The sequence below is a fragment of the Marmota monax genome, unplaced genomic scaffold, assembly GCF_021218885.2.
Source record: "Marmota monax isolate L192 unplaced genomic scaffold, Marmota_monax_Labrador192_F-V1.1 WCK01_AAM20220418_F8-fsc00132, whole genome shotgun sequence".
Taxonomy (NCBI): Eukaryota; Metazoa; Chordata; class Mammalia; order Rodentia; family Sciuridae; genus Marmota; species Marmota monax.
In genome coordinates this window covers 5,090,298-5,113,380 of record NW_026695199.1, presented here as the reverse complement: position 1 = coordinate 5,113,380, position 23,083 = coordinate 5,090,298, and the positions used below count along the sequence as shown (strand labels likewise).

At 36.5% G+C, this 23,083-nt stretch overlaps 1 pseudogene; it reads left to right on the top strand.

Moving 5' to 3' along the window:
• Positions 1–1,208: 1,208 nt before the first annotated feature.
• Positions 1,209–23,083, top strand: part of LOC124082285 (UDP-glucuronosyltransferase 2B31-like) — a 40,242-nt pseudogene continuing 18,367 nt past the window's right edge.

The following is a 23,083-nucleotide window of genomic DNA, read 5'->3' as shown; positions in this document are numbered from 1 at the left end:
AAGACTGAGTAATATTCCATTGTGCGTATTTACTACATTTTCTTTATCAATTCTTCTATTAAAGAATATGTATGTTGGCTTCATAATTTAGCTATTATGAATTGAGCTGCTGTAAGTAATGACATGGCTGTGTCACTGTATTTTTCTGATTTTGAGTCCTTTGGGAATATGTCTAGGAGTGGGATAGCCGGGCAAAATTCCGGTTCTATTCCAAGTTTTCTGTGGAATCTCCTACTGATTTTCATAATGGTTGCATCAATTTGCATTCCCACCACCAATATATGAGTGTACTTTTCTTCCCATATCCTTGCCAACATTTATTGTTTCTAGTATTCTTGATAATTGCCATTCTGACTTGAATGAGATTAAATAATTGGATTTTCAAAAGATTTATTTCCCATCCAACCTCCAGTAATTGGCTCTAGGGGTTCCTGAGTCTCTTGAGAGCTCTCAGTTCTGGCAAAAGAACAAGTGACTGGAGGAACCTTTAGGTTAGAGGCAGAATTAAAAACTGTGACTGTGGGAGCACAGAGGGAGAGAAGTAGTAGGACTTTGAAGTGCAGCATATCAAAGGTTGTGAAGGAGATGAAGGGAACAATGAAGGTTTTAAAAACAGCAAGAGGAGGGAGTAGTGAGGGAAAGAATAGGTCTTAGGGAAACCAGTTTGGGTGATCATAAGTTTTGAAGAGAAATTTGCGAGTGCAGGACACAGCATAAAGAGTGCGTCTTGGAAGTGAAGTCTTCTAAGAAAGACAAAAGAAACCCCAAAGTGAAGTATTGGAAGCAAAGTAAATGTCCAAGAAAGATGAATGGATACGGTGTTTGTCATACATGATATCTTGAACTATGATACATAAAAAATGTTAATTTAACTATATGTGTACTTTAGCTCCAGCCAAAGAATCTATAGACACAAGTTACTTCACTTGACATTGTTCCTCACACTGTTCTAAAACTCTACACATGCAGGATCATAAATTCTTAAACTTAGGAGAACATTTATAGTCATGAAAGAGTCATTACACATACACAAACATGAAGACATGTAACCTTTAATTTCTCTACTAGGCATCCAGATATTCCAAATGTTCACCTGTGTATTTACTTTGATGTGTACAAGTTATATTTTAACCAACTAATTATTTTTTCTTGATGTCGGCAAGAACAGAGGAAATTCAATGTGAAAGGAAGCCTTGCATTTCACCAGGATGTCTGTGAAAATTACTGCAGTTCTGTTGCTGCTACATCTGAGTAGTCACTTTGGTTCTGGAAGATGTGGAAATGTGCTGCTGTGGGCAATGGAATATTGCCATTGGATCAACTTAAAGACAATACTGGAGGAGTTCACACAGAGGGGGCATGAGGTGACTGTTTTGAGACCTTCAGGTTCTGTTTTTGTGGATGGTGACAAATCATCTGCCATTAAATTTGAGAGCTATCCAGCATCATTATCAAGAGAAGATGTAGAGAATCTTTATAATCAGTGGATCAATGTACTGCTTTATGAGTTGCCAAAAAACATTTTGGAAATATTATTCATTATTACAAGAATCTTCAAGTCAATTTTTTTTTATTATGTAGAGAATATATGTAGAGATGCAGTTTTGAACAAGAAATTTATGGCAAAACTACAAGAATCAAGTTTTTATATATTATTCTTTCAGACACCATTTGTCCCTGTGGGGAGCTTCTGGCTGAAATTCTTAAAAAAAACATTTGTATATACAGTCTGCTTCTCTTTTGGTTACACATTCGAAAAGTATAGTGGGGAAATTCTCTTTCCTCCTTCCTAAGTTCTTTTTATATGGACAAAACTAAGCGATCAAATGACATTCATTGAGCGGGTAAAAAATATGCTATACATGCTATATTTTGACTTTTGGTTTGAATCATTTAATGAGAAAAGATGGAATCAGTTTTACAGTGAGATACTAGGTGAATCACTTATACTACAAAATCCTAACTTTCCTGGGCCTTTCTTCTAACTTTATATTTACAAGAATATAAAGTTAGAGAAAAAAATATTAATACTATCATGTAATAAAAGAAAATCATCCATCAAAATCAAGAATACTACAGAAAAATGGACATTGATGTGTCAGAAACCTTTGGCCATCACTTGTATAAGACACACCAGAAATGCATGCACCCACCACATAGAGCCCAGAGGACTTCTCTAGGCAACTGCATACAATTTACCATTGTACTACTCATTTTATTTATCTTTGAAATTAATTTTAAACTTTATATAAATATCTTGATAAACATAGACACAGAGATTCAGGGGTTACATGTGTATCTAAAGTACAACAATCTATGTAGCACTCAGAATTTTTTTTTCTCTTTACTTCATTAGATTCTTCATTTAGAAACTACTTTGTCATTTAACCTTAGAAATTCCTTCTCACTTGGGTGACTGTGTTTTCATCCCAGACCAGGAGGCCTTTCGTTATGGTTTCTAGCATTTGTAAATTTTTTTTTACTAAAGCTTTGCAATTCATTCTCTTTAAGGTCTATAATTTTGAAGCATACAAATGTAATTTATTAGTCTTTTGTTTTAAACTATCTGTCATTTAAAGAAAACAAAAATTGTATAAAAAGAATTCTATTTATATTCTTAACTATTTACAACTATTTTTCCTAAATATTTCTATATAATAAATATTTGCAAGCTCCTAACATGAACTCCAACCATTAGTAGATATCACAAACAGAAACATACTCAATTTCCTTTCAGTTCACCTGCAGAAACAACAATCATATTTCTTCCTCCAAACTGTATAAATAGATAAAAGAATGCTGTAAATTTCCTTTCCTTAATGAGGTACAGTTAATGGATTATGTAATTCAAATATTTGTTTACATTTGTGTTTGTTACCTTTATAACTTTAGATAAAAAAATACATATTTACCTCTATAAAATCATTACCTTACTTTGATGATATTTAAGTTTGTAAATGAATAGTTTACACTATTGTCTGCTCCAAAATTCCATATATGTACATATATATATATATACATATACATATATGTATATACATATATATATATATAAATATATGTATGAGAATCCTATATACATAATAAATACAGACAAATGTATATATATTTTCGATGTACTCATAGTATCTTTATCAAATTACACACACTTAAACATATTTGTCTTTGTAATGAAAGTTCTTTCAGACACTAGGCATATGCATATTTATATGACAATTTCACAATTCCTTATAACTTTTATCTTCTTTTTCCTGTTCAGGACAACCCACTACATTGTCAGAGACAATGGCAAAAGCAGATATCTGGCTCATTCACACCTACAGGGACTTGGAATTTCCTCGCCGGACCCTACCAAATGTCGTTTTTGTTGGAGGACTCCACTGCAGACCAGCCAAACCTCTGCCTAAGGTAAACCTTCTTCCATTTATTCGTTTCTGTCATCTTTGCAATTTTTACCAGGAATTATTCTCTTTTTCACTCAGAATAGCTCACTCACAGTGACATAATTATAGGAAATTGAGCAAAAATCCCTATAAATTGAAATTAGTGCGTGTTTTACCACAAGAAGTATGTGAATCTCATTTGTATTACAGAAGAAAAGGGACTTTTGAGGATAGAGTGAGTTAAATGAAAATCTTCATTATTCAACACATAAGAAAATGCCTGTCATTCTCTGAAAAAGTATTGACAAATAACAATCATGTACCACAGAAAATCACTGAATATGTGGAGAAACACAGTAGCACAAACATCTTTAATTCGGCTTACAAGGTAGACTGTGAGCATGAAAGATATTGTATGGGAAATGTTATAATAAGGAAAACACAGGTGTTTCTTGGCTATCCCAAGGTTATAGGAGACTTCATGAAAACTCCCTGGGGGATAAAGGTCTTCATACCAAGCTGCCTGACAGAAAGGTAATAGAAAAAATTGTATGTAACATATAACATGGAGTACAAATTGTTTAGTTTCAATGAGGATCTATTGATTCATATCACTTGTATGTGTAGGTTTTCCTGAGTTTATAATTATGAAACAATCAATAAGCACATAGAATTATATTTCTTAAAGTTAACCTGTTTTAGGAACAGACAAGACATATCACTGAAATGGAAAACTGTAGGCAGGTTTATTTACTTATTAGTTGAGGGAAAAGCTTTTGCTGTAATCAATCAGTCCCCCTGAACCTGAGTTCGGGAAGTTTAGAACTTTATACCCAGTTCATAGGGGGAGGGACTCAGAGGTACACAATCTACAGAAGTTCCCATGACAACAGGTTTTTGTTTTATTGTTCTGGGTAATTTAACCTCTCAATTATAACCCCTAAAAGACAGTTTTTGTAAGAATCAGTGTCTGAGAAAGGGAGAGCTTCTCTCACCACCCCCACCCAGCTGTTTTCATGGAACCCAAATAGTGACCTCTCCTCTTATCATTGAAAAGTAAATATCCCAGGGAACCTTGCTGTCCCAAGGCCAGAGACTTTGTTAAAAGAAACTTTCTTACCACACTTTACATTTGTAAACACATTTCCAATTTGTAAACCTTTAAAAACTCTTATATATCATTTTTTTTTTATTTTGCAGAGATTCTTTTGCTGATAGCCTAGGATTTTTGCAGAAGTTTAATAATAATTTTTGGTGTGAGTGAGGTACCACTACAAACAAAAGAACTAATGTATTTTTAGTGAATATTACACATTTATGACACAATTGGGAAGCAAGCATTTTTTACTACATCATTACTTGATCTTTTAATAGATCCTCTTTGGCTACATCTTTAGTATCAACATAAAATCTGATCTTATTCAAAGTTTAAAATACAATACGGTAACTTTCCATCCAGAAGCAGTGAAATGAACATTCTGGGCAGTCCAGAAATATTGTACCTTTATGTAAAATATTTCTCCATTCATAATAAGGGATAAAGACTTTGTCAATAGAAATGTTAAGAGAAGAGGAAAAAGAGGAAAAGAAAAAGGATGATTAGCAGACTGATCATACAAATTCAAGAAAGTTGTAGTGGTAATGAAGTTTAATAAACAAGATTCGTATCCATATTTGTGATTGTCAGATCTATATGAATTTGTGTGGCTCCAAAGTGCTTCCTTGCCATTCACCATAAGAGTCTCAGAAATTTCTATATATTTGGAGGTATCAAATATTTGGAAAATACAGAAAAAATCTGAAAAAAAATGCACATTTTTAAATTTATTGAATATTTTTAAAATGCTAGTGGAAAGTGTTTGTAATGTGCCCAGCATCAGAATTGATAAATGCTAAGGAGACTGAAGTGCTAATTGCCATGATGTGATCAGAAAACATTATATGCATGTGTTGAAGTATCACACAAATTTCCAAAAGGTACAGAAATAAGGGTAAAATAAAAATTTCCTCAAAGGATAATTAAAAAAGAACATAAAATGCTGAGTTTTACATGCTTCACCATTGGAAATTATACAGATCAAAAATGTTAGGCTGTATATAATATTTATAGTACTTTTTCATAAAAGAACCATTTGAAATTATTTCTATGTACAGCATGGAGGAATGATGTAAAACTTATGCTTTGTTCTTGTTGTACTATTGTAATGATTTTATTAAAAAAATACTCAACTCTATTGTCAGCCATTATGAAAATATATTTGGAAAATGAAGTGTATTTGATATGTAAGATTTTTATTTTCTTGGCATATGTAAAAGCACATATAATAGGATTAGAGTTATCTAAATAGGTGACATATATATGCACTTAGTTGTATGAATAGAAAAGAACACAGAATAAAAACATACATATTTATATGTATTTGCCATCTAGAGATAGCATCCATGCCCTCATACATACTGAGCATATGCTGGGACACTGAACTCTATCTCCAGCTCTTAACACACAAAACTTAAATCAATTTAAATTTTAAACAAGTAGGAGATTATTAATAATACAGTGAAGTTAGCCAATCCCCCCAAAACAAATTCGGAATGTTTTCTCTGATATAAGGAGGCTGATTCTTAGTGGTTCGGGGAGTGGAGAGCATGGGAGGAATAGATGAACTGTAGATAAGGTTGAGGGGTGGGAGGAGAAAGGAGGGGTGAGGGAGTTAGCAAGGATGGTGGAATGAGATAGATATCATTATCCAAAGTACATGTATGAAGACACGAATTGGTGGGAACATACTTTATGTATAAACAGAGATATAAAAAATTGTGCTATATATGTGGAATAAGAATTGTAATGCATTCTGCTGTGATTTATTTTTTAAATAAATTAAAATTTAAAAAAATAATAATAATAAGGAAAAAATAAAGAAAAAAAGAAATGTTTCCCACAACATAGATGAAGAAGGATATAACCTGAGAAACAGTGAGATTAAATAGCAAATAAAATTGCCTACAGCAGTATAAGTCATGTGAATACATAAAATATCTAGATGTATCATGTGAGTCACAGGAAAAATGTATTCATTAAGAAGCAGAGGTCATCAAGATAAAACAATAATTTTGAACAATGCTGTAGGCAACCTATAAGTCAAGTATGGAGTTATTTCATCTTGTTCTTTAAAATTTCTTCTTCTTCTTCTTCTTCTTCTTCTTCTTCTTCTTCTTCTTCTTCTTCTTCTTCTTCTTCTTCTTCTCCTCCTCCTTCTCCTTCTCCTTCTCCTTCTCCTTCTCCTTCTCCTTCTCCTTCTCCTTCTTCTTATTTTTCAAACAAACCTTAACCAATGGCTAGCAAGTGAAATATAGTAGTTGTTTGGGGAGACTATGGACTTTATGTCAGAAATCAAAAGTGAAAACAGAAACAATAAGAAAAGTGAGGAAATAATTTTGAAAAGATTTCAAATAAATTTTTTATTTCCATTTTATTTTTGGGTGAGGAACTTTATTGAACAAAGTAGAATTATTCTTGTATGGAATACATAATGCAAATGATCAGAAACCAACTCTTAGGATAATGCTAATACAATTTAGTAATATTTTTTTTCCTTCAGAAACAGTCTAAAGACAGAAGTGACTTACTCAATAGCTTGACAAAATCTGTAGTGGAAAAAAGTCTGGTGAAACTCTCCCAATGCTATGAAAATTTTTCTGGGTCAGACACAGTGAGATGATAACAAAAATCTGTTACAGCCAGTTATACACAGCACATTCTACTAGGAAGTCAATTTTACAATGTAATTTTATGTAATATTTAATATGTACAGAATATGTCCATCAAACATGGAACTAAACATATATACTATTATAAGTTAATATGAATATTAACAATTATTTCACAGAAATTCTAACCCAATATCAGACACCTGAATTCCAGTGATTCTTAAAAATCTTAATAATTAAGAATGATGTAGAAGAAGAATTTGCAATATTCTATTAAATTTAAGTTATAAGGAATTTTAGAGCAAAGATAAAGGTAAGTAAGGATTTTCCTCAATTATATCTAAATTTGTCTTCATAGTTACAGTGAAATAAAAGAGCAATGAACACACAATGTTTAACCAAATATTCACCAGTGCATTGCTGTGTATTGAAAGTATTCTGTGCATCAGAATCTCATACCAGAAAGTATAGTAATAAATAATTTTTAAGTTATATAAGGACAGTTTCTTAAAAAAAGCCTCACATAAGGGCCACACTCCACTTTCTAAAAAAAATTTATTTGATAGATGATCTGCAATGATTATGCAGGTAAATTTGGCTTTCACAATTGTGAGTCTTTAGTGATGGCATAGATATCAACATCACAATCATAGTTGTTTCTCACAGAGAATAGTTTTGGTATGTGGGGATTTTTTAGAGAGTCACTGAAGTATCTGAGAGGGCATGATATTGTTCTCTATGGAATAAGTCAGGAGGATAAGAGCAAGTATGGGTAGTTTTGTTTGGTGAGATGTAGCCACATATTGAAGGAAACTAGAATTAAAAATTCATTGAGGATAGACACAAGAACCAATGAAATTTACATATTAAAACATCACAAAGGGAGGGATCCAACATGGCGGCGGGAGTGGAGAGATCAAGTCTCTGACCTCTCCAGTTGCGCGGGCATAGGGAGTCGTAAATTGTCTAAATGCTGTTTGCTCAGGATCACTAGGCAATGCTGAGCTGACGTGGATCTGGGGCGAACAGTCTGGGCCCCTCAGAACACACACACCAAGCCCTGATCGGCTGCATTCAAACTCCGGTTTGCCTGCTTCTCGTGACTCAGCACTAATGATCCCCCTGAAATAGCTGGTCAGCCCATCTGAACCTACAGAGGTAAAAGCCAACTGAGCCTTCATAGGCAGTGGCCACAGGATTGAAACGGGGCTTGGGAGAGACAGTCAGGACCCACCCGTTGTATTGGTCACCTGGCAAAGGGAACGAACGGTCACCATTTGCACGGGATACCACCATGGCAGAGAACTGACGTCACCGGCAGAGGAAATAATTTCATTTAAACCAGCGCAACAGGTGTGTAATCCCCTAGCCATCTCTCTCCACACAGCGGGGAAACCTTAAGGGCCCCTCCCAGCTCTCCCATAAGGGCCCCTCCCAGCTCTCCTTTGAGCGCGATAGCCAGACTGAGGGAATCAGGAGTGGCGCGGGACTTGCGGTGCGGAACTCCCGGCTACTGCTCCCACCAGTTCTGACAACTGAGGTCTCTTGCACCAGCTACCGGGGGCATGGCTACCGGGGGGCAAGCAAATTCGCTGGGGGTTCTCAGCACCAAGCTCTACAAACTTAGGGTCTGAGGGAGGCAAACAGGGAGAGTGTGCCCAGGCGTTCATGAAAACAGGGCTCCCAGGAGCAGCAGACCTGGCATGTAGCCAGTATTGTGGTGAGCTTCACAGGTGAGCGGGGCCTGGATTGAGGAAACAGAAGAGTAGGCCCCAGGCACTCAGGATTAGAGACCCGCCCAGTCTTGGACGAAGAGCTGCTGCAAAGTGAATGGTTCCCACCTATTGAGAGGAGAAGCTTGGCCCAGTGGGCACAGCTCCACCTACTGGAAGAGAAGTTAATAAAACTCTATGACTGCATTTATTTTATTTTTGTTTCTTTTTCTTTCATTTTCTTTTTTTGTTGGTGTTGTTGTTCTTTAACTTTTTTTAATGTTTTTAATTTTTTTATTTTATTATTATTATTTTGTTAAATTTTAATTTTCATTTTTTTATTATCATTATACTTTAAATTTTTTTTTCTTTCTTTCTTTATTTTCTATTTTTTTCTTTTGTCTTTTCATTTCTTTTCAATTTTCTTATTCCCCCTTCCTTGAATTCTACCTGCCTACTCTCATTCTCTTTAGTGACTTCTTCCCTTCCCTTCTAATATCTTTCCTCCCAAGCATCAAATAAATTTATAAGAGTAAACAGTAACTCAGCAGTCAAAAAGAACAAGAAGTAACATGAGCAGCATAAAAAAGCAAGGAAGAAAAGGAGTACAAAAAATGAAGGACAGCCTAAATATTCAGGAGGATCTAGAGTCATCAGAAAAATGTTCATATAAAGAACTCAAGAAATACCTTAGACAGATGGAATGGAACCTTAAAGAGGATATGAGACAGCAAATCCAAATAGTGAAAGAACACATTGAAAATGAATTACATAAACAGATAAAAGAAGAAGTTAAGCATCTTTATCAGGAGATAGAGATTATTAAAAAAATCAAACAATAATTCTAGAAATGAAGGAAATGATAAACCAAATTAAAAACTCAATTGTGAGTATCACTAACAGAGTGGAGCAAGTAGAAGCCAGAACATCAGATAATGAAGACAAAATATATCATCTTGAAAAGAGTCTAGCCAACTCAGAAAGGCTGGTAAAAAATCACAAGAAAAACATCCAAGAGATATGGGATAACATAAAAAAACCAAACTTATGAGTCATCGGGATAGAGGAAGGTACAGAGATTCAAACCACGGGAATGAGTAACCTGCTGAATGAAATAATTACAGAAAACTTTCCAGAAATAAAAAAGGAAATGGATATACAAATTGTAGATGCATACAGGACACCAAGCACACAAAATCACAGTAGACCAACGCCAAGACACATTGTTATGAAGATATCCAATATACAGAACAAAGAGAAAATATTAAAAGCTACAAGAGAAAGGAGGCAGATCACATTCAGGGGTAAACCGATAAGGTTAACAACGGATTTTTCATCACAGACGCAGAAAGCAAGAAGATGCTGGAACAACGTGTTTCAAACACTGAAAGACAATGGATGCCAACCAAGAATTCTGTATCCAGCAAAATTAAGCTTCAGGTATGACAATGAAATAAAAATCTTTCATGATAAACAAAAGCTAAAAGAATTTTCAGCCAGAAAACCAGCATTGCAAAGCATCTTGAGCAAAACACTACATGAGGAAGAAAAGAAAAACAATAACCAAAACCATCAGTGGGAAGTGCCTCTGTAAAGACAGAGGGCAGGGGGAAAGCTAATCATGGAGAAACAAACTAAATTTAAAAAAATTAAAAAAGAAGATAAATAATCAAACATGGCTGGAAGTACAAACCATACACCAATAGTAACTCTAAACGTTAAAGGCTTAAACTCTCCCATAAAGTGGCATAGGCTGGTAACATGGATTAAAAAAACAAATCCAACAATATGCTGCCTCCAGGAGACACATCTGATTGGAAAAGACATACACAGGCTGAAGGTGAAAGGTTGGGAAAAAAATATACCACACACACAGTCCTCGTAAGCAAGCAGGGGTGGCCATCCTCATATCGAATAAAACCAACTTCAAGACTAAGTTAATCAAAAGGGATAAGGAAGGACATTATATACTATTAAAAGGAACCATTCACCAAAAAGACATAACAATTTTCAATATTTATGCACCAAATAATGGTGCTGCGACGTTCAGTTCATAAAACAAATTCTCCTCAAGTTCAAGAATCAAATAGACCACAACACAATAATTATGGGTGACTTCAACACACCTCTCTAACCATTGGACAGACCCTCCAAACAAAAGTTGAATAAAGAAACTATAGAACTCAATATCAAAATCAATAAACTAGACTTAACTGTCATATATAGAATATATCAACCATCATCAAGTGGATATACTTTTTTCTTAGCAGCACATGGATCCTTCTCAAAAATAGACCATATATTATGCCATAGGGCAACCCTCAGTAAATATAAAGGGGTGGAGATAATACCATGCATTTTATCTGATCATAATGGAATGAAACTGGAAATCAGTGATAAAAGAAGGAAGGTAAAATCCTACATCATATGGAAAATGAACAATATGTTACTGAATGATCAATGGGTTACAGAAGACATAAAGGAGGAAATCAAAAAATTCTTAGAGATAAATGAAAATACAGACACAGCATATAGGAATGTATGGGACACAATGAAAGCAGTTTTAAGAGGGAAATTCATCGCCTGGATGTCATTCCTCAAAAAAAGGAAAAACCAACAAATAAATGAGCTCACACTTCATCTCAAAGCCCTAGAAAAGGAAGAGCAAAACAACAGAAAATGTAGCAGAAGGCAAGAAATAATTAAAATCAGAGCAGAAATCAACAAAATTGAAACAAAAGAAACTATTGAAAAAATGAACAAAACTTAAAGTTGGTTTTTCGAAAAAATAAATAAGATCGACAGACCCTTAGCCATGCTAACAAAGAGAAGAAGAGAAAGAATTCAAATTACTAACATACGGGATGAAAAAGGCAATATCACAACAGATGCTACAGAAATACAAAAGACAATCAGAAATTATTGTGAAAACCTATATTCCAATAAAATAGAAGATAGTGAAGACATCAATAAATTTCTTAAGTCATATGAGTTGCCGAGACTGAGACAGGAGGATACTCACAACTTAAACAGACCTATATCAATGGATGAAATAGAAGAAACAATCAAAAGACTTCCAACCAAGAAAAGCCCAGGACCGGATGGGTATACAGTGGAGTTTTACAAAACCTTTAAAGAAGAATTAATACCAATACTTTTCAAGTTATTTCAGGAAATAGAAAAAGAGGGAGCTCTGCCAAATCCATTCTATGAGGCCAACATCACCCTGATTCCAAAACCAGACAAAGACACCTCAAAGAAAGAAAACTACAGACCAATATCTCTGATGAACCTAGATGCAAAAATCCTCAATAAAATTCTGGTGAATCGGATACAAAGGCACATCAAAAAATTGTGCACCATGATCAAGTAGGATTCATACCTGGGATGCAAGGATGGTTCAATATACGGAAATCAATAAATGTTATTCACCACATCAATAGACTTAAAGATAAGAACCATATGATCATCTCGATAGACACAGAAAAAGCATTCGACAAAGTACAGCATCCCTTTATGTTCAAAACATTAGAAAAACTAGGGATAACAGGAACTTACCTCGACATATTAAAAGCTATCTATGCTAAGCCTCAGGCTAGCATCATTCTGAATGGAGAAAAATTGAAGGCATTCCCTCTAAAATCTGGAACAAGACAGGGATGCCCTCTATCACCACTTCTATTCAATATAGTTCTCGAAACACTGGCCAGAGCAATTAGACAGATGAAAGAAATTAAAGGCTAAAAAATAGGAAAAGAAGAACTTAAATTATCACTATTTGCGGGTGACATGATTCTATACCTAGAAGACCCAAAAGGGTCTACAAAAAAACTACTAGAACTAATAAATGAATTCAGCAAGGTGGCAGGATATAAAATCAACACGCATAAATCAAAGGCATTTCTGTATATCAGTGACAAAACTTCTGAAACGGAAATGAGGAAAAACACTCCATTCACAATATCCTCAAAAAAAATAAAATACTTGGGAATCAACCTAACAAAAGAGGTGAAAGATTTATACAATGAAAACTACAGAACCCTAAAAAGAGAAGTAGAAGAAGATCTTAGAAGATGGAAAAATATACCCTGTTCATGGATAGGCAGAACTAACATCATCAAAATGGCGATATTACCAAAAGTTCTTTATAGGTTTAATGCAATGCCAATCAAAATCCCAACGGCATTTCTTGTAGAAATAGATAAAGCAATCATGAAATTCATATGGAAAAATAAAAGACCCAGAATAGCAAAAGCAATTCTAAGCAGGAAGTGTGAATCAGGCGGTATAGCGATACCAGATTTCAAACCATATTACAGAGCAATAGTAACAAAAACAGCATGGTACTGGTACCAAAACAGGCGGGTGGACCAATGGTACAGAATAGAGGACACAGAGACTAATCCACAAAGCTACAACTATCTTATATTTGATAAAGGGGCTAAAAGCATGCAATGGAGGAAGGATAGCATCTTCAACAAATGGTGTTGGGAAAACTGGAAATTCATATGCAACAAAATGAAACTGAATCCCCTCCTCTCGCCATGCACAAAAGTTAACTCAAAATGGATCAAGGAGCTAGATATCAAATCAGAGACTCTGCATCTGATAGAAGAAAAAGTTGGCTCTGATCTACATATTGTGGGGGTCGGGCTCCAAATTCCTTAATAGGACACCCATAGCACAAGACTTAATAACAAGAATCAACAAATGGGACTTACTTCAACTGAAAAGTTTTTTTCTCAGCAAGAGAAACAATAAGAGAGGTAAATAGGGAGCCTACATCATGGAAACAAATTTTTACTCCTCACACTTCATATAGAGCTCTAATATCCAGAGTATACAAAGAACTCAAAAAATTAGACAATAAGATAACAAATAACCCAATCAACAAATGGTCCAAGGACCTGAACAGACAATTCTTAGAAGAGGACATACAATCAATCAACAAGTACATAAAAAAAATGCTCACCATCTCTAGCAGTCAGAGAAATGCAAATCAAAACCACCCTAAGATACCATCTCACTCCAGTAAGATTGGCAGCCATTATGAAGTCAAACAACAACAAGTGCTGGAGAGGATGTGGGGAAAAGGGTACTCTTGTACATTGCTGGTAGGACTGCAAACTGGTGCGGCCAATTTGGAAAGCAGTATGGAGATTCCTGGGAAAGCTGGGAATGGAACCACCATTTGACCCAGCTATTGCCCTTCTTGGACTATTCCCTGAAGACCTTAAAAGAGCGTACTACAGGGATACTGCCAAATCGATGTTCATAGCAGCACAATTCACAATTGCTAGACTGTAGAACCAACCCAGATTCCCTTCAATAGATGAATGGATAAAAAAAATGTGGCATTTATACACCATGGAGTATTGTGAAGCACTTAAAAACGACAAAATCATGGAATTTGCAGGGAAATGGATGGCACTAGAGCAGATTATGCTTAGTGAAGCTAGCCAATAACTAAAAAACAAATACCAAATGTCTTCTTTGATATAGTGAGAGCAACTAAGAACAGAGCAGGGAGGAAGAGCAGGAAGAAAAGGTTAACATTAAACAGAGACATGAGGTGGGAGGGAAAGGGAGAGAAAAGGGAAATTGCATGGTAATGGAGGGAGACCCTCATTGTTATACAAAATTACATATAAGATGTTGTGAGGGGAATGGGAAAATAAACATGGAGAGAAATGAATTACAGTAGATGGGGTAGAGAGAGAAGATGGGAGGGGAGGGGAGGGGGGATAGTAGAGGATAGGAAAGGTAGCAGAATACAACAGTTACTAATAAGGCATTATGTAAAAATGTGGATGTGTAACTGATGTGATTCTGCAATCTGTATTTGGGGTAAAATTGGGAGTTCATAACCCAGTTGATTCTAATGAATGAAATATGATATGTCAAGAACTTTGTAATGTTTTGAACAACCAATAAAAAAAAACCTCAAAAATAACTGAGAGGTAGCTTGTTTGGAAAGTATCCTTCAAGGAAGCTTCTAATGGAATATAATATTTAAGATGCACACAGGAAAGAATGAAGAAAAAAAAAACATCACAAAGGGATATGTTATAACATTCTTTTGTAACAAAATATGTTTCACCCATTGGATACATAGGATTATTTACATCAGTACAGGAAGAATGGAAACTGACTACGTAGCACATTTTTACTAGGATTGTCAGATAAGAATTCTAATCTCCTCTCAAGGCTGGGAAATCGAGTCAGGCATCAGACTTCACCTTAAACACTTTAGATTTGGATAATTTTCTCTCTTCTTGCAGTCCCAAATATAATTTAAGGATCCTGAACCTGATGATAAATATCTTGTGTATCAATGCAGACAAAAGGGAACTCTATAATTCAAGACTATATTGTCATCTAACAATTTCATATGTGTATTTTATTTTTCAAATCTTTATTTTTTGGTTATAGGTGGTCACAACATCTTTAGGTGGTGCTGAGTGCTACAGTATGGCTGGGCACGAATAAACAAGCTGCCACAAAGCCTTGTAGGTTCAAACAGCAACTACTTTATTTCAACTCTCACCAGCACTGCATGCACGCTTTTCCACCAATGCCACACATGTGGCCTTCTCCTGGAACACACAACAAACCAACTGGAAATCCCTCCTCTGGAAATCTCTCCTCCAGCACTTCCCCAACCAATGGGAACTCTCTGGGAATCCCCGCGAGAATTCCAAATAGCATGAGAACTCCAAAGTAGCAGGCGCCTGAGGCAGCAAGAGCCACCCCATTGCCCTACAGTAAAGGTCAAATATACAATACAATCAATCCAGCATCACAGCAATTATATATAGCTGAACTCAAATCATCATCTCAATGGTTCACTGGCTTCACCTTTCAAACATTCCCTCTGGCAAATGCTAGGCATCATTCTGACCGGCTGTGGCTCTCAACATCTCCCCCCTTCTGTTAAATTAAAAAACGAGCAATGTGGCTTAGGGACTGTGCCTGTTAGGTTGTCCAATACTACATATGGTCCTTACTCGTCATTGGATGAGCTGACCTCAAGGAGTCATCCTCCTGTCTTAGGTTGGTACCACTGCAATTGGGTTTTACCCGTCACTGACTACTGGTCCAGCATACAGCCATACTTGTGGATAGGCCTTTGCACCAATGTGTGGGGGGCTGAGGTTCTTTGCCTCACCTCTATTGGCCCCCAAATTTGGCCTTTGCTCCAGTGGGGGGTGGGGTTCGTTGCCTCACCTCTGTTGGCCCCCAAATTTGGCCTTGGTGCCATTGGGGGGGTGAAGTTCTTTACCTCACCTTTGTTGGCCCCCAAATTTTAGACCATCACTAGAAGAAGGGTGGAGGACAGAGAAATGCCATGACACCAAGCCAATTTACGGCTCCTTTGAAAAAATTGTACCACCGGTGACACCATCAGCAAAGATACTCCAGCACTACCACAATTTGCTGCACCAACAGATAGTTCACCATGTATACAAGTGATACGTACTCCAGGCAAGTTCTGCAAGCAGTTCAAAGCAGAGGAATCTATCAATATGCCCATTTCCTCCCAAAGTAAATTGACTCCTTGATTGAGCATTATTTGTTGAGTTATTATTCATTGATGCATCAGCTTATACAGTTTACTGTGATAGCTATCGAAGAAGCTGTAGTTTGGTTTTATCTTTGTCTTCACAGGCACTGGGATGAAGATAGGAATTCTGGCAATTATGGCTAAAAAAAAATATACGTAACATTCCAACAGGCACTAAAAGAAAGCAATTTTCTAAACAATTTAGTATCCTGAATAGAATTAGATATAATGAAAAGGAAAGGTGAAAGTAAACAAACAGATCTGTTAACTTCCTTTTTTGTTCACATATTAAAACAATCCTCAACAGCTGTTAATCCAATTTAAATTAAACCATTTAAATCATGTGAATAAAAAAATTTGGATCCTTTTTTCCATGAGCGCTCCTCATATATGATATATGGACATACACACATACAGACATACAACACAAAACACAAGTGTGCCCACATAACATACAACATATAAGACAATAGTAAAGGCCTTGTAGCTTTACACAGGTGAAATATCCATTGCAATGTTTAAAAAGTCCACAGTCAAAAAATAAAACTGATCAGAAAAACATTAACCTAGGTCTGTATGAGCTCAAAAAATAAAATAGAACTTTATGATGTGGGAAAGGGCAATAATAAAATAGATATTGAAAAAAGACATCCTGGTTACCACATGGGTTTGACTCTTATTTGGATATCCCATCCTTTTTCCTGTATCTTGCATAATGGGTCTGAAGGTATTCCCACAAGCAAGCCTCAAGGTTTTTTACATTTGAAATAGGCATTAATGGTGTTCATTATTCATTAGCCTCCAGATGTGGGAGAATCACTGTCACAGATATAAGAATAGCCAAGCTGGAGCTCTGGATATCAGCTGTTATGGATTTGAGTCAAATCATCCTCTTTTTGTCCTGTAGAAATCTCTTTGGTTAGTCTCTCTTGTTTCCAAATCAGCTGCTATTCTCCCTGTGGAAACACACAAAGAGAACCCTGACTCCAGACAATCACTGGGTCAGGACTTTCCATTGTCCTATTAGAATATCCTTCCAAAGTACCTTAGACTTATGTACATTTTTTGGATACATATGTCTTTCTGCAGCACTACGCCCTGATGAATCCAAATTAAAAAGTTTAGAATAAAAAGGGTTATTTTAAGATTATCTTTGGGGGATATATACCCCTTTCCAGTTCCCTCTTTTTGCTTTAATAAGTACATTTTAATAGTTTGATGAGCTCTTTCAACTATGCCTTGTCCCTGTGTGCCGCAGTCTGGCTGGGCACAAATGCCGCAGTCTGGCTGGGCACACAATCACGAGCCACCACACAGCTTGTAGATTCAAACAGCAACTCTTTATTCCCGAACTCACACCAGCCATCTACAATCACGTTCTGGGGAAATCCACTTTCTCTGCCCAAATTCACCTCCACTGGGCTTCTATCTCCCAAAGAATACTGTCTAAATCCCGTGAGAACTCAAGGGGAACTCAGGCAGCAGGATACACCCTATTCCCAGCAGGAATAATCTTAAACCTTAAACCTGGAACTTAAACTGGGAACGCCCTAAACCCGATTATCTTAAACCGGGAACACCCTAATCCGCCCTGGTCCTTGAGCAAGGTCACCTACATTCAATGTCACTGCAAAATGTCAGCAACATGGGGTACGCTGGCAAGGAAATTGTCATACCTACTTGGATAATGGCTCCCAGCACCTGTGGATTGTATGGGATTCCTTTTATGTGAGTAATGCCAAATGATGAGCAAAATTGTTTAAAAGAGGTAGAAGTATAGCCAGGGGCATTATCTGTTTTTAACTGTTTTGGAACGTCCACAGTGGCAAAATTTTGTAAACAAAGAGCTATAATATCTTTAGATTTTTCTCCACCATGAAGGTAGCTCATCAAAAATCAGGAAGAAGTATCAACTGTAACATGCTAATATTTTAATTTTCCAAATTCTGGCAAGTGTGTGATGTCCATCTGCCAGATATGGTTAGGTATCAGTCCTCTAGGATTGACTCCAAGATTAACTTGTGATAAAAAGGTCACACAATATTGACATTCTTTTCTTATTTGTCTAGCTTGTTCCTTAATTATTTTAAAATGCTTTTGTAAAGTATTAGCATTGACATGGAAACTTTTATGAAAATTTATAGCTTCTTCTATTGTGGAGAAAATATGTATGTCATGTGTAGTTTTATCTGCTAAATCATTGCCCAAACTAAGGGCTTCAGGCAATCCTGTATGTGCCCTGAAATGTCCTATAAAGAATGGATCTTTTCTGTCCCATATTAGACTTTGTATAGTGGAAAACAAAGAGAAATCAGCAGAGGAAGGGGAAATCCTACCAGCATCTTCAAGGGTTACTATAGCATTAACTATATACTGACTATCAGAAAATAAATTAAATACAGAATATTTAAACATCACAAAAGCTTGTAAAACTGCATTAAGCTGTACCTTTTGAGCTGATTTTTTTTGGTACTAAAAATGTAAAAGTTTGATCAGGGGTAACTACTGCTGCTGTACCATTATTTGACCCATCAGTGAATACATTTGGAGCATCCATGCTAGGTGTTTTTCTTGTTATTTTTGGAAAAACTACAGGATGTGAAGATCAAAAAGACAACAAAGGATTAGATGGCAAGTGGTTATCAAATGAAACATTAGATTTGCACATGATTATTGCCCAAGTATTTAACTCATTAGCTAACTCATCAATTTGATCCATAGTATATGGAGTAATAATTTTATTGGGAGAAATCCCAAACACTCCCTTTGCTGCTTTTATTCCTTTGAGTATTAATTGTCCTACAGCCTCAGGATATCTAGTAAGAATAGTGTTAGGAGAATAAGATAAATGTATCCACAATAATGGACCTTCTTGCCAAAATACTCCTGTAAGAATATTTTTTGTTGGCAGTACAATAAATAATAAAGGCAAACTTATATCAATTCTATCCAAATGCATATTTTCCATATATGTTTCAATGATTTTCAATGCCTTTCTTGCTTCAGGCGTCACCATGTGGGGTGAATTTGGATCTGATGGACCTTTTAGAATATCAAATAAAGGTCCCAACTCTCCTGTTGGTATGCCTAGATAAGGCCTTATCCAATTTATGTCTCCCAATAACTTTTGAAAGTTGTTAAGTGATTTGAGTTGATCTACTCGTATTTGAATTTTTGGTGGACGGACCATGGTTGAGGATAATAGAACTCCTAAATAATTAATTGGAAGATTTAATTGTACTTTATCTATTGTTATCTCTAGATTACAATTTTTTAATAAATTTATAAGTGTGGCATAACATTCTAGCAATGTGTTTTTATCTTTATGTGCCAATAACATATCATCCATATAGTGAAATATTTGTAGTTCAGGATTTTGATTTCTAAGTGGCTGGATTGCTTTGTTAATATAAATTTGACATGTAGTTGGACTATTAGCCATCCCTTGAAGGAGTTCTTTCCATTCATATCTCTGATCAGGACCTTCATGATTTAGTGCAGGGATAGTAAATGCAAAATGTGGACTATCCTCGGGATGAATTGGAATTTAAAAAAAAAAACAATCTTTAATATCTATAGCTAAAACATACCAGGTTTTTGGTAAAGCAGACAATTGGGGAATCCCTGATTGAGCAGGTTCCATAATAACCATCTCATTATTAATGGCTCTTTAATCTTGCAATAATCTCCATTTACCAGATTTCTTTTTAATGACAAAAATGGGAGTATTATGGGGAGATATGGAAGGTTGTATATGTCCCTCCACTAATTGTTGTTTGACCAGGTCAGTCATGGGCTACTTGTATCTTTTCTTTAGTCAGGGGCACTGAGGAACCCAAACTGGTCTTTCTGATTTCCAAGTAATTTTGATTGTCTCAGTGGCCCTTTCTGAAAACCCAATCCATGTCTATTTATTTCTTGATATACTTGAATTGGTGCTGTTATACCTTATTCTTGTTCTCTTAATCTTTTTTTTCTTTTCTAAATCCTTGTCCAGCCCTAGTAGTGGGCGCGTTAGGATTGATGTTATTTGTTAATGTCAAACCTAATTGATCTAGGACATATCGTCCCCATAAATTTATAGGAAGATGATCCAATATATAGGGCTGTATAGTTCCTTCACATCCTTCAGGATCCTTCCAATCTAATACAATTGCACTTCTATGGGGATTAGTTGCCACTCCTAGGCCTTGAAGCGTTTGAGTGGCTTGTTGTAATGGCCAATGTTTTGGCCATTTTTGATGAGATATGATGCTAAGGTCAGCACCTGTGTTCAGTAGCCCAGTAAAGTCATGTCCTTGAATATTTAGTTTTAGCATGGGGCGAGAATCTAAATTTAAAGACAGCATAGCCCAATCTATACCTGTGGAGCCTAATCCCCTGGAACCTCTTTCTACAGTACGACTGGAAAATTTATCATGCAGGCTGGGTATTATTAATAACTGTGCTATTCTATCTCCTGGTGAAATTACTGATATACCTCTTGGAGAACTAGCTATAATTTTTATTTCACCCTAATAATTGGGATCAATTACCCCAGGACTTATCATAAGTCCTTTTAGTGTAGAAGAACTGTATCCCAATAATAAGCCTACTGTTCCTTGGGGAAGAGGTCCTTTTACTCCTGTGGGAATGATTTGAACTCCCATCTCTGGACTTAGTAGTGCTCTGGCGGAGGCACAGATGTCCAACCCTGCGCTCCCTCTGGTTTGTCTGATGAGGGATCTAATGAATAATGTGTCCTGGGCACTACCCTGATGGTGTTGCTGGGTTCCTCCATTGCCCCGTATGTTTGTCACTGTGGGCCCCGGAGCATTGGGCCCCCCTGTCCATTTTTTGGCAATGGAGGCCGATGCTTTTATCCACGATATCATGGGTAAACACCTGGTCCTTGTCAGTTTTTTGATAATGGAGTACCCTCAATGGTGGTTTGAGAACGGCATTCATTAGCCCAATATCTCCCTCTATGGCATCATGGGCAAATACCCGGTATTCTACTCCTTTGATACCTAGCTTTGTTAAAACCTCCTCCTATGGGGCAACTCCTTTTAAAATGTCCTGTTTGTTCACAATTGTAGCATGTTTTGGGCCTGGCATCTAAAGCCTGTTCTACTGAAGCTTCCAGGACTTGCCCTTGTTCATTAATGTCTCTACATAATTTAATATATGTGTTTAAATCTTCATGTTTCCATGGTCTAATGACCTCTCTGCACCAACGATTTCCTTGCTCAAAGGCTAGCTGTTTAATTAATGGCATTGCTTGTTCTGTATTCCCAAAAACTCTGGTAGTTGTTTGAATAAGCCTATCTACAAATTCAGCGTACGGTTCATTAGCTCCCTGTATTACCTTAGATAATTGACCTTGTAAATCTCCATGTATTTGTAAAGTCTTCCATGCCCTAACAGCATCTGCAGCAATTTGTGAGTATATAGCAGGATCATATCTAATTTGTTGCTGCTGATCCTCATAAGGTCTTTTCCTAACAACATATCTAGATTTCTCTGAGGATAACCGGCTGCTGCATATCGCCTAGCCATCTCCTTGCAAAATTCCTCATTGGCTACCTTTCATAACAAATATTGTCCTCCATTTAGCACAGCTTTACACATGCTAGCCCAGTCTGCTGGTTTCATGTCCAAGTTGGTAATGGATTCAACCATGCTTACAGTGAAGGGTGCTTGAGGACCACAGGTTGTTACAGCCTCCTTTAACTGCTTCATTTTTTTGAAATCTAAAGCATGGTGAATTCACTGCCCTCCTTCTTTCTCAAGTACAAGGCATGCTAATCTTTGAGATCCTGTCTCAGGATCCCATCTATCAACTACAGGGGTTGAGGGCCACTCAGCTATCTCCATAGATGGAACTGTTGGTTGAATTATGCACTTTGGTGATAGAATGGTGTTAGTAGCAGCCTCCTGTTGTAGCTTCCCCTCTAATAGCTGTTTCTCCTCTAAGCTTTCTTCCTTTAAATTTTCTTCCTCTGTCTGACTAGCTCGAGAGACCTTCTCTTTTGCTTGATCTAACATGTTTTCTACCATAGTCTGGACCTCTAACAATTTACTTAACAGTCTTTCAGATTGTTTTTTACTAATTTCTAATCTAATATAAAGATAATGCAACCCAAAAAGATAACACAAAACAAAACCCAAACAGAATGAAACAAAAACGGAACAAAAAAATCTTTGTATCAATTTTCCTATTTTCTTGACATGTGCATTTGTGGTATATTTCTATCTCTTCCTCAGGGGCAAACAACTTCAGACCTTGAGCCAACCATTTTTCCCGGTTTGCCTGAGAAAGTTCTAGGGATAGGCAGCTTGAAACAAAAACAAAACAAATCAAAACAAGAACACATTGTTTTTTGAAATGGTCACTCATTCTCTCGCCTTCCTCAGGGGCAAACAATTTCACTTACCTCCAAGCTTCAGGCGTTCCCCACACAGGCTGCCAAATGCCGCAGTCTGGCTGGCACAAATCACGAGCAACTGAAGCAGGAACGAACTTTATTCTGAACTCCACCAGCACACTCCACACAGGCTCCCTGGAACTCCCCTGAACGCCATGTGGCTCCTCCAGGAGCCAGCAACTGGAAATATCCATCCTCTGGCACTTCCCCAACCAGTGGGAACTCTCCAGGAATCCCTGTGAGATCTCAAGCCGAACTCAACAGGAACTCCGCCAGAACTCAAAAGTCATCATCTTAATGGCTCGCTAG